Source organism: Pongo pygmaeus, chromosome 19 (genome assembly GCF_028885625.2).
Source record: "Pongo pygmaeus isolate AG05252 chromosome 19, NHGRI_mPonPyg2-v2.0_pri, whole genome shotgun sequence".
NCBI classification, from domain to species: Eukaryota; Metazoa; Chordata; class Mammalia; order Primates; family Hominidae; genus Pongo; species Pongo pygmaeus.
This window is the reverse complement of record NC_072392.2, coordinates 28344154-28361339: the sequence shown is the minus strand read 5'-3', so window position 1 is coordinate 28361339 and position 17186 is coordinate 28344154. Positions and strand designations below refer to the sequence as shown.

The following is a 17186-nucleotide window of genomic DNA, read 5'->3' as shown; positions in this document are numbered from 1 at the left end:
ATTGTCAATCATACCTACTCTTTTTTAAAGAGCCTATTCAACAGAGAGAAAAGACTCGGGTTATAATTACTTTACAGTTATATAACCCTTCCTTGTGCATAAGGGTTGTTATATACTATGGTGACAGAGATCTACTATTTCAGGAAAAATGCCCAGCAACTGTATGAGTAAGAAGGCTCTCCAATATTTCAGAAGTGAGGAAATTGGGGCTCAAAGAGGGAAGCGATCTTGTCAGATGGCAGTGGTGAATGGGGAAACCCAGACACCCCCTACAGGGCTCCCTCGAAGTCTCTTTCTGGCCCAAGCCAGGTAATGCTGCACACATGAGCCCAGAGACCCCCGAGTTGGGGGGACACAGAGCCTCCAGCACTCCTCCTGCTCCCCGATCAAAGCAGGCCCACAGACACCACCATCAGAGGTATCAACACCCCCGATCACACCTGGGATCCCACTCAGGCAGGTGCAGCTCACCTGGACTCCTTTGGCAAGAAATGAACAGAAAACAAATTCTATGTATATTTCGGAGACCAACAATACAGATGTTTTCCTGAAATCATAGCAATGCAAAGCCTAGTACCAATTCCAAAACAGCAGAGATCATCGTCTCAGCCTCCCAAGACAGGGGCAGGATCTAGGGGTGTGCTCTTGAGTTCTACACCAAGGTGCTGGTGAGCTCAGCCCTGGGTCCACCTCCTCATTGCTTTCCCTGGGCAAGCCCCTTGGTCACTCCACTTCTTTGTCTCCTGCCTTTTGAAGTGAGAATAGTAACAGACAGGGCCAGTCTCATGGAGCTGTCCAGGGATTCACTGAGGTAATTCTGTCAATGGCTTGGAACCCAGCCTGGCACCGCATGGCCACTGCCCGTGCTGGGCAGACCTGGTCAAGTGAAGTCCCGTGGTCTCCAGACCCCGCCCACCCCGACTTCTGAGGTGCACCCCCTGCTCATCCCCTGTGCCCACAAAGCTGCAGGAGGCTCTAAACATGTTCCTCTGATCTTCTCAAAGCCCTAACCCAAAGCCTTTCACAGCTCAGACTAGACAGCTACAAAACAGGAGACTACTCTTTTGCCTAGTAGAGCAGCAAAAATAAAAATCTTGAAAACATTTTTTAAAGTTTTGGTGAAATATAAACAGATGCAAGATTTCAGAGGACAACTTGTCAGTGTGTATAAAAAGTATTTAGAATACGGCCGGGCACAGTGGCTCACACCTGTAATCCCAGCACTTTGAGAGGCCGAGGTGGGCAGATCACTTGAAGCCAGGAGTTCAAGACCACCCTGGTCAACATGGTGAAACGACGTCTCTACTAAAAATACAAAAATTAGCCTGTGTGGTGGCGCACACCTGTAATCCCAGCTACTCAGGAGGCTGAGGCACAAGAATCACTTGAACCTGGGAGGAGGAGGTTGCAGTGAGCCGAGATCGTGCCACCGCACTCTAGCCTGGGCAACAGAGCAAGACTCTGTCCCAAACAAATAAACAAAAAAAAAAAGTATTTAGAATGCAATCCCAGAAGCAAACTGAATGCACTAAAATGAAGTCTCTGAAAAGTAAGGAAATGATACATCAAAAACCCGTTTAGGTTAATTCATACAACCTGTACATGTAAGACTCAAATTCAAGCAGCTCAGATGCAATCCTAATAGAACCAATCCCATCAAAGAGAAATTCAGCTTAACCAGGGTCCCATTTACTTCAAAAAAGTGTTCAATAAGCCAACATCTCAGGGGAGAACAGCAAGGAGTTTGACCGACCATGGTCCTGGGTCTTATATGAACCCACCAGGATCTGACTATATGTGTCCCACATCTTGACCAGACCACACATCCAAAATACAGTGACTCCCATTGCAATGCCATGCTGGAGTACCCTGGCCCAGTTCCTACAAGTGGGCTGTCGCTTCAGACCCTATGTCACGCTTATCATTTGACCGTGAAAGCCTGGCATGCAACTTAACATACAAACAGCATTATATAACTCATTGGGCAAAGCTATTTAACTTTCACATGGCACATCATTCCAAGATGACAACCACACAAATACGTGACTGCTCACTGCCGGCACCAACGTGATGGGGTAGGAGTGTCACTGTCCCTCAGGCAGGGCCCTGACGGCAGGAGGGAAGGAGGGAAGGGTCCCAGAAGGCATGAGGACTCTGCTGTCCCTGACGGGACCCAGGGCCCATTTCCTCAGCTGCAGAGTGAGAAGGGCAGGTCAGACAGACCCACGGGATCTTCTCAATCCAATAATCTCTGAATCCAATTCAGCATTATACGCCTTGATACAGTAACTCCAATGTTCAAACCCGGAAACCATACAAATTGCAACCACTGCCAAAAAAAGAAACAAAAAAAACCTTTTAAATCAATAGTTACATAATTTCTAAGGTCAAGGCCAATGGAGGAAACTGTAATCTGAGCTATCACCACAGGGAGGCCCCAGCACCTGAGCTGGTGAAAAGTCAGAAAAAGTGTTGAATTGCACAAAGTTGCTTCCATGAAGTGTTCAGAAATGCAGGGTTCCTGTGAAGTGTCCCAGCATTGCCCAGAGACACTCCTTCCTTAACCTCTGTATTGGGAAGAGGGGTAGGAAGGAGGAACTCAGCCCGTCCCCCAACATGCCCAATTTTCTATGTAAGTCTACATCCACTTAAAATCGAGGCGAGACCCAGCACATCTCAGGGCCACCCTCCAAGAACACAGAGAGTTCAACACCCACTCGAATCCCCAGCCCCAGACCCGCATCTGTCCACCTCATGCCTCCAGATGTGCAAACCCAGGCCTGGCCACCTCCAAGGTATGTGGTGCTCAGCAGCTTCCATAGCACAACCCTGAAGAGCATTGCACGGAGCCCAGCAGAAACCCCAGTAAGCAGACATCACCATCCCTATGTTACATGTTACAGGATGGTAACATACGGATGGTGATGAGGAAACGAGGATTTGGTGGGCGGGCGTGTTGGAATCCCACAGTTAAGCTGCAGTAGCACCTTCTGATGCCGAAACTCTGTTCTCCTTCCATCTCCTGGCTTTTGGGTGGTCCACACCCTCTCCTGCACAGGCTGCCCCTGAATCACATGAACATCAGTGAGGATAAAAGACTCTTGCTTGGGGGAGCTGTTCTAGCCCTGTGCCAAAAAGGGGAGAGAAACTATGGCCCTTCCGTCACTTCCAAGTCAGCATCTGAGATCTGATGTGCACTAAAATCCCCCTGAATCATTCAGGGGTTAAATCTGGAATCAAGTAGAGGACATGCCTATGACAGGTCCCCCTGACACACTGGGGTAGAACCCCCTCAGCTGCTTTGACTTGGACTAAAATGAGAACCAAGCCCCATACTGAACTGGAACTACTGCCAAGAGTTTCCAAAATACTGTGCTTGTCAAGAGGAGACTCAGGGATATGATGTCCCTTTGAGTCTTTATTTGAAAGTAAACAATATACCTACACTTGGGTTGCACAAATCTAAACCCTGTGTGTGCACAATAATGCATTTCATGACTGTAGGATGACTGAGAAACTAACTTGCTATAGGTTTATTAAACCTGGCTCCTGAGAAACCCGAAATCCTAACCTCATACAAGGTTTAAAAAACTCTCTCTACTTGTAGGCACCAGTCCTGCAAATCTGTGTTGCAAACTCACTATCTCTAGGTGTTTTTTTTGTTTGTTTGTTTGTTTTTTTTTTTTGAGACAGAGTCTTACTGTCGCCCAGGCTGGAGTGCAGCGGCATGATCTCAGCTCACTGCAAGCTCCACCTCCCAGGTTCCTGCCATTCTCCTGCCTCAGCCTCCCAAGTAGCTGGGACTACAGGTGCCTGCTACCACGCCCAGCTAATTTTTTTGTATTTTTAGTAGAGACGGGGTTCCACTCTCTAGGTGTTTTGAAAAGAGAGCTGCCCGCTCACGTCCTCAGAAGCCTTCCCAAGCTGTGGTTTCCTTCTGGACCCTAGCACCGATGGCGATCAAATCCAAGCCCTTCGTGATTAGAGTTCCCATGAGATAGAAACACAAGTTGCTTCTTTTTTTCTCTTGTTTTCCAGGGTGAAAAAACCCAGACAGCAAAGCCTCCCACCCAGCCTCTGCCCAGCCCATGCCTCCCTCACCTGTGTCCCTGTTGGCATGCTCTTACCACAGCCTTCAACACCCAAATAAGAGAAAGGGAAAAGGGGGGCCCAGGTAGAATCTGTGGTTAAGGTTAAACCTGCAGAAGGTAAGCCTGCAAAGACCGCCCTGTTCCAGGCTGCTTTTTTTTTTTCTTTTTTTTTTGAGTCAAGCTCTCACTGTCGCCCAGGCTGGAGTGCAGTGGCGTGATCACGGCTGACTGCAGCCTCTCAGTGACTTCTTGGGCTCAAGTGATCATCCCACCTCATCCTCCCAAGAAGCTGGAACTACATGCATGTATCACCAAATACGGCTAATTTTTGTATTTTTTTTGTAGAGATGGGGGTCTCGCCATGTTGTCCAGGCTGCTCTGACGCTCAAGCAATCCACTGGCCTCAGTCTCCCAGAGTGCTGGGATCACAGGCGTGAGCTTCCGTGCCCGGCCAGACTGCTCTTTAGAAGCATTTTCCTTCTACAGGTCCTGGAGCTCATCCTGGCCATGTGACAAACTGGCCCCATGGACTCAATGAGGTCACTAAACTCCCTTTCTCTTCTGGTAAAATGACAGCTGTGGATCAAACACTTGGAGGTCATCCCAGCCCTGGACTCCCTGAGTCAGTGAGTGAAAAGGGAGGAGAGGCATTCCTCAGATAAAGAATTAGATGCACTGCCTGGAGGGTCATTCTGGTTCCACATATGTTTGTTTGTTTGTTTTGAGATGGAGTCTCGCTCTGTTGCCCAGGACAGAGCACTTCCTAGTGTGTCACACGCAGTGGGTGAGAGCAGACTAAGCGGCAGGAAGGCAAAAACACCTCTTTTGGGAGAAAGCAGCCTAGCCTCATGGCAAAGCACACAGGCTCCACATCAGGCAGTCTGGGTCCAAGTTAAGGGTCCACCGCTTGGCACCTGCAGCCTTAGGAAAGGTCCTCCACTCGCCTCAGCCTCATCTCCCTCCTCTTGCCAGGACTGTGTGCTCATGTCCCGATCTCACCTTGGAGTTAGCAATCCACGCATGGCACACTAGGGCAAACCTGCTTTTCACAGTGGCCCTATGGCACATGGTCCTGCAGTGACCCTACAGTTCTCGGTCCCAATGTGCCCTCCTGCAGGGCGCCATCCTGCAGTGCGCTATCCTAGCACACCCTAGGCTTCACCCTAAAGACCCTACCCTAAAGCCTCATCTCATCCCACAGCGCCCCACCCCACCACGTGCCATTTGCCAAGACCAGCGGACAACTCTAGAACATGTGGTGATGCTCGCTCTAGTATCTCTATGAGAACCATGCTTTCCACTGTGAACTGTGGCTTCTTGCTCAGGAGGACAGGCCTGATCAGAAGGAAGACCTGAGCTTCAAAGAGTCTTTCTGCACATCTGGGAGCAGACCGAGGGAAGAGCCAAGCAAATCCACCTAACGAAGGCAGAGAAGACAGCAGGAGGCCGGGGGCCCTGGCGGAAGGAGGCGAGGCCGTGGACTGCTGGGACTGAAAAGGCCACTGGAGATTCCCCAAGGCCACTGCCAAAGCACATTTCCAGAGCAGCCAACCCTGGAGCTGCTCCCTTGGCTGTCACATCAACACCATGGCCACCACCCGGGCAGGAGTAAGCACACTCACCAGAAAGCCAGCAGCCTCCTCTGCACTCACCCATGTGGGGCATGCAGAGGGGGAGCACAGGGAGGAGGGAAGAGTGAAAGACACAGGCCCCATTCCCTCTGCAACAAAGCTTCCTTGAAGTCCACGACGTCCCAGGGAGACATGGGATCCTCCCCAGGCGGGATGGGATTCCAGTTGGTTTGATGTTTGTCTCCACAGGTGAGGATCTGGGAGCCCCCACCTGACAGGAAGGTTAATTTCGAGACAAGCTTGTAATCAATGAGAGCCCAACTCTGGTGGGGATTCGATTTTTTTTTTTTTTTTTTTTTGAGACAGAGTCTCACTCTGCCACCCAGGCTGGAATGGAGTGGCACAATCTCGGCTCACTGCAACCTCCACCTCCTGGGTTCAAGCGATTGTCCTGCTTCAGCCTCCCTAGTAGCTAGGATTATAAGCACCTACCATCACACCTGGATAAATTTTGTATTTTTAGTAGAGACAGGGTTTCACCATGTTGGCCAGGCTGCTCTCAAAGTCCTGACCTCAGGCAATCCACCCACCTCGGCTTCCAATGCTGGGATTACAGGCGTGAGCCACCGTACCCAGCCAGAATTTGGTTCTTTTTTAACCTGTGTCCTTCGACTGCTTGTTTGAACAAATCAAAAGTTTCCAAAACCTCACAGTATAGTAATGAAATCTGGCATCAGACAGACCTGGGTGTGAGTCCCACACCACCTGCCAGCTACAGAATCTTGGGCCAGGGCACTCATGAGCCTCAGTGACCCCATCTGTGGAGCGGGATAATGATGTCTGCCTTGTCAGGCTGTTCATAGAATAAAGACAAAAAAGTCCAATGCCTGCCTGAGACTAACAAGCTAGCCTTGCTCACTGCAGATTGTCCCTGAGCCTTGCACTGTATGTTGCGGATGCATCCAGTTAAACTGTACAGAATCTCCATTGCCCAGGGAAGTCACTGCTCGACGTTCAGCACTGTGCACCTGGCATGGGTGCGTATCCTGCAGGTGGAAGGCAGTCCGAAGAGTAGAGCTCAGCTGCAGCAAACCAAGCCTGTGTCATGCAATTAATGCTAGTGCGGCATTTCAAATGGAGTATCCTTCACTGACGTCCCATTGCCATGGGGTGAAAGGCAGGTGCTCAGCCTGGTCCTCAGAGCCCTGGGTGAGCCAGCCCCTGCCTCCTCGTGTGCCTCCCTCACTCCCTGTCCCTACCTTACCCGCTCTGCTTCCTCCTGCCCCAGGTTCTTTGCACATACCACACACAGTTTAGAATGCTCCTCATCATGTATCCCAGTTTTACCTGGTTAACTCCTGTGATTTCTCAAAGCACTTGGCTCAGATGGCAACTTCCAGCAAAGCATAATCTGATCTCCCTACCCGACCTGAGTCGGGATGCCATTAATATATTCTTTCTACTTTGGTCTCCTTTTTGTTTTGTTTTTTTTGTTTGTTTGTTTGTTTTTTTGTTTGTTTGTTTGAGACAGGGTCTCACTCTGTTGCCCAGGCTGGAGTGCAGTGGGGTGATCTTGGCTCACTGCAACCTCCATCTGCCGGGTTCAAGTGATTCTCCTGCCTCAGCCTCCAGTAGTTGGGATTACAGGTGCCTGCCACCACACCTGGCTAATTTTTGTATTTTTAGTAGAGATGGGGTTTCACCATGTTGGCCAGGCTGGTCTTGAACTCCTGACCTCAGGTGATCTGCCCTCCTCGGCCTCCCAAAGTGTTGGGATTACAGGCGTGAGCCACCACGTCCAGCCCTGGTCTACTTTATTGTGTCGACCACAACTACAAGAAAACAACTAACTGTGAATTGTCGTCTGAGCTCTACAGCCCCCTCCCATGCAGATCCAGCAGAGGCACTGGCAGTCTAGCTCCCAGAGGTATCTCTAGCCTCTCGGGTGGCACTCTGCACGCAATAGCCACCCAGCACAGCAGTCTGTAGAATGAAGAAAGGAAGAAATGAACCACTAATCCCAAAGTGGCTGTGGAGTCATCTGGCCATCTGAAGAGGCATGAGGATGCTGTTGTTAGATTTCAATAACAGACAGCTAGTTAGCTTTAGTTTTGGGTTAACAAAAATAAATGTACCCACTGACTTTAACAGGCTTATCTAAAAGAAGAGTAGGATGAAAAGCAGTGACATCTGCTCCTTCCCAAGGTTATAACATGGAATAACTGGGGCCTATTTAGGAAGACAGTGCCCACAGAATAGCAATGTGGTTAAGTATCAGCTTGACAGCTGGGTAAAAGCTAATATTGTGACTTGGATACACATGACTATAAACTACGGATTTTTCTCACCCACTGAGCTGAACTCAGTATCCTGTGCCTACTCAAGTACTGAAAACGGTAATACATATTTTTTAAGTGCTTTCTCATGTAATTCCCCAAGACTACCCTTTAAGAAGCAGTCCCCTTAGCATCTCTGCCTCCCTAAGACCCAAGACCCTGGAGTGGAGGTGACCATCCCTCTTCCCAGGGGGGCTCTGACCACTGGCAGAAAGCAGGTCTCCACTATCTGCCAGGCCTCTAGCTACAGCCCAGGCTGGCCAAAGAAGCAGTGACTAGCACTGGCCCTCGCTCCTGCTTACCCACGGGCCAATATGGGTGCAGGGCAGTGCCAGGATCCTTGAGCCAGGGTCGGTTAGACATGGCACCCCGTTCCCTGCCTCTCCTTGTCCTCACTGGCTTTTGGTGAAGAGGAAAGAAAAGAAGCCCTTGGCAGGGCATGGTGGCTCACACCTGTAATCCCAGCACTTTGAGAGGCCAAGGCAGGGGATCACAAGGTCAGGAGTTCAAGACCAGCCTGGCCAACGTGGTGAAACCCAGTCTCTACTAAAAATACAAAAATTAGCCAGGTGTGGTGGTAGGTGCCTGTAAACCCAGCTACTTGGGAGACTGAGGCAGGAGGATTGTTTGAACCCGGGAGGGGGAGGTTGCAATGAGCTGAGATCGTGCCATTGCACTCCAGCCTGAGACGCTGTCTGAAAAAAAAGAAAAAGAAGCCCTTTTATGGACGTCATGTTAGGAATCCCAGCAAGGCCTAAGCCTGCAGTGAGAATATCAGCTCCCCTGGTTGTCCCCAGGGCCTGTGCGCTGCTCCTAGCAGCCTCACCCGCCCTGAAAACTAGCAATGTAAACAGCTCTGTAAAAAGAAACAAAAGGCCAGGCACAGTGGCTCACGTCTGTAATCCCAGCACTTTGGGAGGTGGAGGCAAGTGGATCACTTGAGGCCAGGAGTTCAAGACCAACCTGGCCAACATGGCGAAATCCTGTCTCTACTAAAAATACAAAAAATTAGCCAGGCGTGGTGGTATGTGGCTGTAGTCCCAGTTACTCTGGAGGCTAAGGCAGGAAAATCGCTCAAACCCAGGAGGTGGAGATTGCAGTGAGCCGAGATGGTGCCACTGAACTCCAGCTTGGGCAACAGAGTGAGACTCCATCTCCAACAAATAAATAAATCAAAAGAAACAAAAGCAATGGACAAATCCGCAAGGAAGCAGGACTATGAAGGGCATGGTGATGAGAGACACAGATCACAGCTGCCGGGCTATGTGTGAGGTGGGGACAGTTAAACAGGTTGGGCTGAGACACCTCTGCACATTCTGTTTTTGTTTCACCAAGCAAATGGAGAATAAATACATGTAAAATCTTTTTCAAAGGCAACAACCTGAACAACATTCAGTTGGCAAATTTCAAGGCATTTATTTGTTCATCCTTCATTGATTCCTCCACCATCCAGCACATACGATTTGGGGGTTTAGCGCACACTCTTTGGAATACTAATGCCTGGGTAGGCAGCCAGCTCTACTGCTCGAGTAAGCCATCTGATCTTGGGAATTTACTTGCCCTCTGTGTGACTCAGTTTCCTCATCTGGAAAAGGGAGACAGAAACAGCATTCTTGGAAGGATTAAATAAGGAAACATAAACATAGGGCTTAGAACAGTGCCTGGCCAGTAATAAGTGCCAAAGAAATATTAGCTACTTATTCCATTATCTTATTTCTGTGTCTGGCCTGTGTGAGGCCCTGGAAATGCACTTTATCCACAAGTGCATTGTGGGATCCCCCTTAGATCACAAAACTAACTGTGACCACAATGCCCATTTAACAGTAGGAGAAACAACGCTCAGAGAGGGTAAGTGATTTTCCCAAAGCCACAGGGTTAATAAGACATTTTTTCCCTTCCAGAACAAGAATACCAGGAACCAATTAATTATCAGGATTGCCCAACTTGATTTTCTGCTTAATGCTTTTAAACATAAGCAGCAATCATTAAGAACTGCCAGAGAAAGTACACCCCATGGAGGGTGGGAAACTAAAATAAAGTAATCTTGTCATTTTACCTTCACATTCAACTATGAGAAACAACAGACTAAGATTGTATCTCTATTTATTTGTAACCAAATAGTCACAGGATCCTGCCTCCCTGGCCAGGAGCTCAGGCTGGTTTGGAACCATATGGAAAGAGGCATCTCAGGAAGACTGGCAGCAGGGAGAGGTAAGCAACGCTCGGGGAGGACACAGAGATGTCAGCATTTCCAAAGAAGTCGGAAGCTCCCCTTTGCTCTTCTCACAGATAAGTTTCCCAAGAAGGGGCAGATGGGGCGGACGGTTCTTAGGACACAAGATCCCACCGAACATCTGCAGCATTGAAGTGAAAGGGGAAAAATGACTTGGAAATGCCCCTTCACTGCAAAGCAGCCAGTACCGGAGGCCACAGAGGAGGGTGGCCAGGGACAGACAAAGTGCCCAGTGCCAGCCCAGCCAAGAGGCGGCACCTGGGGAGTTGGGAACTTACTGTGCTGGGCCTGGGCAGGGACCACCGGCCAGGGCTGCTTTTCCCTTCCAGAAACAGCTCCTCCTACGTTTCGCTCCTTCCCCTGCTTTAGTCAAACACACCCCTCTTCATGTTAATGTCTCGGCAGCTCTGGGCATAAAGGAGGCAGCTGGAATAGCCCACCAGGTGGGAGAGCCTGGTGAGTGTGGGAATCCCCAGGACCACAGCCAGGAGCAGCTGGCAGGTGTGCCCGGCCCCACGGTGAGCATGCAGGCACGGAGCTCACAGGACAATGTCCGCCCGGGGCTGAGGGCCAGCCTGCCAAGGGCCTGAGGGACAGGAACAAGAACAGCACTCTCCGGGAGAACCCTCTGACCAGGAAGCTGAGTGGCTGTGCCTTCCTGGGGACTAGCCACTAGGGAGAACCGCCTCTCAAAAGTTCCCCCAGGAAAAACAAAACCTACTTCGAGTTGCTGAGAGGGCAGGTTACTCACCTCTGTATCCCAGGTAACAGATGCCTGATGCCCACTGGCCTTCCTCCCTCCCTCTTTCCTTCCTCTCCCCCAACCCCATTCTTTCCTTTACCACTTCCTTCCTTAGTTTGTTTTTGCTCCACTTCATTCCAAATAGAATTTGAGATGACTCATCGAATGAGTTGAACATAATTAAATAGTTTTTAAAATAAAAACCAAACCAATAAACAAGCACAAAAACAGGGTTAAAGACAGAGTGGCCGGGCCAGAGAGAAGGAAAGGTATGCAGCGAAACCTCAATTATGGGAATGAGGCACCAGACAGGTTCTGAGTTACAAAACGGGAGATGGAGGCTGGATACACGGCAGATCTTGGTGACATAGAGTCCCAGACCTGCCTGAGGAGGGCTTATTACCTCACTTAGCACTCAGAGCTAAGAGGAAGGGTGGCCAGCCCAGGCCACGTCGTGTCCTCAGCTGTTAGACTCACCCAGGCAGCTGTTTAAACTGATCTCACTGATCTCATGACTACATGGTCAGTCACGTCCCTTTAACTGAGGGAGATTTGTGTGTGCTTTTTTGTAACATCTTACATGCACTTACATTCTTTTATTTTTATCAGTTATTTCATAACGAAAACATTTCTTCACATAGAAAAGTGGACCAAGGGAGGGGAGGTGGGGAGGGCCTCATTGGGCCCCCAGCATAACCCTATCAGTGAGCAGGGTGTTCTGGGGGCGCCCGTTCCACTGGAAACCACGTGGTGTCTCCTTCCAGGCTGAACACAAATGGGGGGCCCCAGTTTATAACTAGCCAGGGGTGCACTGCTCAGACCAGGCTCAGCTCCACAGGGCAGCCTGTGCTTCCTGCCACCTGCCCACCATTTGGCAGGGGCAGACAGAGCAGTGACAGCAGGGGGTCAAAATAGGACCACCTGTCCCTTTACTGGCCACAGTCCTCAGACCCGGAGACACTAAACAGGACTTTAACTCCTCCGAGCAAACGAGTTGACAACACCACCAGCCTCCCAGGATCTCTGTGGGGACTAAGAAGATGCCTCAAGGCACCAAGCCCAAGCCAGCAGCACTCATCATCAGCCCTGGGGGAGAGAGGAGGGTTGCATGTGTTGTTTCCAGTCCCACTCCCGCATTTTACAATGGAGGAAAGGTCATGGAGAGGGGCTGCTCTGGGGGGCAACAGCTGGGCAGGGTGTGGCACCCTGAGGACAGGCCAGTTTATTCCTTACTTCATGGTGACAGAAAACAGGCAGAGCCCTAGAGAGCCAGCTCTCCCAAAGTACCCCCAATGGGAGTGTCCTCAACCGCAGGCAGCGGCCAGCCAGGCAGAGCCAGGCAAGGGGCTCCCATCCATAGGCGAGAAAGTCAGCAAGGGCGGCCTGGGAGGGAAGTGCCTTCTCTAGAAGGTGACAACATTGTTAATGAGCCCGTGTTAATGTCAGTCATCTCGGGAGTCTGAAAGTGCCCTGCAGCAGGTGGGAGGGGTTATGTATGCTGAGTCCACTCTGGAGAGTGCCCTGCAGAGCTGTGTTCTGTCCTGTTAGATGTCCCACCCAAACTCACACAGATCCCCCTGCAGAGAGCCTGGAAACCAGCCCCTCAGGGCATAGCACAGGCATCCCATGGACAGCCCCACCAAACCCCCAGCATACAGACACCTGGTCCTGTCCACATGGGACGTCGGCGGTGCTGAGGGGGGCAAGACCCACAGATGCTGGCCACCATGGGCCACAGAGATAGGTCCCTGGCCCTGCAGCCAGCTGGTTCTATACAATAGCTCAATGTTTGCAAGGCTGAGGGAAGGGCCTAATTCACCCACCCCAGCCTGGCAAACTCTGATGGGCAAAGGGGCTGCCCAGAGAATGCTGAGAGGATCACCCCAACTCAGGCCAGGACCATACCTGCCTCCACACCCAGAAGGGCACAGTAGGGCTTTTGCTTTAGAATGAAGAGCTAACGAATTGCACTGACACTGACAGAGCAGCCTTAATCTGGAGTTTATCCTGCAATAATCAGATTCACATGGATAACCCGGGAAAGAACAAGCAGAGAGGGCTCTGAGCAGCCCTGCTTCCCTTTCATATCCACGAATGCAAACACGTATTTGCAGGAGGGCCAGCCCATTTCAGGCACTGCAGGGAGAATGCAGGTGTGACAGAAGGGAAAGACCAGGATGGACTGAAAACTGAATGGATGAGAATCCTGTCCTGGAGGTGCTGGATAAGTACACATTTAAGACCCCATAAAGGAGAGAGAAGGCAGTGCCAGAGGTGGCGGTGATGGGCACCTGGGAGAGGAAGAGCTCGTCTCCAGCTCTAGAAACCATGGCCACTTTGCAGATCCATCAGGGCAGCTCTTGGGATAGGCCAGGATGGCTAGAAAGCAACTGATACAAAGTGAGCGCCTGTGGCAGAGGCGGGGCAGGAGGAGCAAATTCCTTCAGAGGACAGAGTCTGGGCAGAGAAATGGAGACACACTGCATGTAGTGGGTGGGGGCAGCCAGGAGTGACACACACCATGCTCACAGGATGCATGAGAAAGAGGCTTAAGTCCGGGCTCAAGGAGCCCAAATGCCAGGTGATAAATCCATGACGATGAAAGGTGTCAGAAGTTTCTGCATAGGGGAGTGACACAATCCCAATGTTTTTAACAAGGTTTAGTGGTAGCAGCAGCAAGATTAATATAAGGGGAACACTGGGCAGTGATGAGATAGGTGGAAATGTCAGGCCCAAGAGCAGACAGCTGCTGACCTGGACCTCATCTGTTAGTGGCATCAGGAGTGGCTCCAGCAGGCTCCAGGAGCCCAGGGTGCACTTCCCAGACATCAGGTTGGAGGTTGAAATCAGCAATGGGGGGAGTATTTATACCAAAGAAATCAGCAAACACTGCTGACCGAGCTTTTACCTGGAAAGCCTCTATTAAACATTCACCAGCAACCCCCTGATATTCGTCCTCTAGAAGCCTCAGATTCCCTACCTGGGGAATGGGGGTGGAAATGGCACATAATGCAGAGTTCTAGGAAGATCAAGCAAGGTGAGCATGCAAAGTGCTTAATACTGTGCCTGGAACACCACACATGCTCGACACGTGCCAGCTTTTACTACTATGTTACATCATTACTATTGGGGCAGTCAATGGAGGCCAGGAGGGCATCCATTCAGGATGTGAGGAGAAGGAAGACAAGGCCAACAGAACCAGGTCCCCTGAAGCTGAGGAGGTAAATGATGCTGAGACAGCAACAGGGAACGTGCAAGGACCAGCACGTACAGGTGCAGGCCCGGCAAGCACACACAAAACACAGCCCATGAGACATTCACTGCCCCACACCTGCTGCTCACCTCAGCCAACTCCCTCCACATCTGGAGCTCCAAGAGTGAGAACCAACTGGGCAACAACAGGTCCCCATTCCTTAAGGATGCTTTCAGCTCTTCTTCCTCGAGTGTTTCTCAGCCCTTTTGAAGGTTATGAGTATTAGTGAATGACATTAACAAGACTGTCTTCCAAGGACTCTCATTGTGTAGGACAATTCAGTATCATAGTAACTTCCTCCCTACCTTACCCCTTTCTTTTAAGAAAATGATAACCTCTCTTTATAAATGTCTTTTAAAATATTCAATGTGGGCTCAATTCTTCCCATATCATTCTCCCTGGAGGTGTGCTGGTAAAGGGGAGGGGAAGGGAGGGGAGGGGAGGGGAGGGGAGGGGAGAGGCAACCACCTCGATGTATCCTCTGTCCATTCCTGTGGTATAAACACTCCCGCCGTGATTCATTCTAAGCTAGCTGGGTAATTCCCCTGAAGACGGAGTGGGGATGTGTGAGTGATCTTACTCAATTCCTCACTAAAATGTTCTCTTTTTACAGGTGTGGAAATGATGTCCTTGATATCTAATTGACCTGTCCAAGGTCATCTGGTTAGTCAGCAGAAGCCACATATGGCCAGGATCAGTGCTCTAGGCCAGGGCCTACAGCTCCTCCCCACTTCCACACACATGTCATGGATAGGCAACCTATCTCAGAGACAGGCCCTTCTCACTCCGAATAGCTTCAACAGCCTCCAAGAGGCCACTCCTCCTAATCACTCTCCCTTTCATCTTCCCACTTTCTCCACTAAATTAACTTCGTTACCACTTCTGAAACCCAAGCTATCAAAAACCCATCACGACCATGGTTTCCTGCCACTCAAGCACCTAGAATGCTGCCTATTTCTATAGAGCTCCAAATCAGTCCCCTCCAACCACTACACACTATGGTGCCCTCCATCCATCCTCCGCCATCCGCAGAGCGTATTACAGTTGAAGGACCATGGGAAAGGACTTGGAGGCAGGGAGCCCGACTCAAATCCTAGCTCTGCCCTACAGACAGGGTACTCCGGATAGTCAGTGAGCCCTGTCGCCTCAGTGTCCTCATCTGTAAAAAGGGGGACAATGACAGGGACCCAGCACTATCCTGAGGTGCACCCTGCACTTGTTCCTAGCAGCTCACAAGCAGAAGCTTGAGTCTATCAGGAGACTCTGGGAAGAGGACATAGTCTGACGCACCAAAAAGGAAGTATATCTGCTCAGGTCAATTCTAAAATCTATTGAGACAATATGTCTCATGCCAAAATAATGTCAATATGCCACATACATGAAGTTTACACTACACAGAAACATGGGTCATCTTACTCAATTTCTTACAGGTGAGGAAATAATGTCCTTGGTATCTAACTGGCCCGTCCAAGGTCATCTGGTTAGTCAGCTAAGGCCACATCTGCCCAGGATCAGTGTTCTAGGCCAAGGCCCACGGCTCCTCCCAACTCCCACACACAGGCCATGGGACAGTCACCTGGGGCTCTGCCAAAGGGCAGCTTCACTAGCTGAGCACAGGGCATCCATTTCCCTTTTAAAGACGGGGACAGATGTGTCCTCTAACCTCTGAGGCTTCCATCTGGAAGTGCCTCATGAGTCAGTGGCTCACGTTTAGAACGGCTGTGCCTCCTGGATGCCCCAGGCTTTTTTCCCCCTCATTTCTATCTCAGAGAGATTAGATGTCCTGTACAAATTGGATCTGAAAATGATAATATAATAAAATGTAATATAAAACAAGATGAAATAAAATCAGGCTGCGCTGGGATGAGCTGTGAAAAATGGGGCTGCTCCAGCCGCCTCCTGTGAGCAGAAGCCAACCGCAGACGAAGCCTTCTGCGTGAGGAACAAGCAGTCCCTTCCCGCAGATTCAAGCTTGCAGCTTGGGAGTCAGACCCCAGGCATGCAGGCCCCAGGCCATCTGAGGAGCCTGTGTAGACCCCTGTGGCTGAAGAGCAGGGCCTCACTGCCCTTGAGAGGCTAGCTCTGAGAACCAGCTTTTTAAATAACAAGTACCACCTGCTTTCATTCTTATGATAAAAGTTACTTTGTTACAGAAAATTCAGAAAGTAGACATATACAAAAAGAAGCAGACAGAATCAGCCTCTCCCTCCCTCCCATACCCCAAGATAACCAACTTTAGCCAAATAGGATGGACCCCTAAATAAGTATGGGCGACTTTCTTCCGCCCATACTTATTTAAAAGCCAAATGGTGCTTTATGTCCATATCACTATATTTTCTTCTGCACTGCAATTTTTAACAGCGGCATAGTACTCAATTGTCCAGATGGAACCGAATCCCCCTTTAACAGCATGTTTTTTGGTCTCCAATTTCCCACTCTTATGAATGAGGCTATGAGAAACATTCTATAGTTTAAAATGTTAACATCCTTAGTGGCTGCCTCGGGATAAACACCCAGAGATGCCATGTGCCTTGGGGTCCACATCGCTAGGACTTCCTCTAGAAAGTGCTGTGACTTCCAGGACCACATGCATCATCCTAGAGAAGAGGAAACATACAAAACATGAAACCCATTCCATCTTTTTCTATTTAAGCATATTTTATCCCCTTTCCAAAAAAGAAACTATCTTGTCAAAGGTAAAGGGACTTGAAGTGTCTGGATAGTTATGAAACCAGTGTCCCACAGAACAGAGCAGAGCAGAAAACGGCACCTCCAACCCTCTCTGCAAGCACCTTCATCCCCTCCCAGGTCAGTCTCAGGCCCCAAGTGGACTATGCCACTGGAGTGTCCTAGAATGTAAATTCCCCCACAAGAGAACCACGGCAGGCCTCCACATCCCCACACAGGGCCCAGTGCCTGGTGCATCAGAGGTTCCCCAGGACATAAATATTTATAAACTG

The 17186-nt window shown here is 50.0% G+C and overlaps 1 protein-coding gene across 1 annotated transcript in view; it reads right to left on the bottom strand.

Moving 5' to 3' along the window:
- Positions 1 to 17186, bottom strand: part of LOC129016782 (tensin-3-like) — a 135246-nt gene that overhangs the window by 51993 nt on the left and 66067 nt on the right. The window lies entirely within an intron of this gene.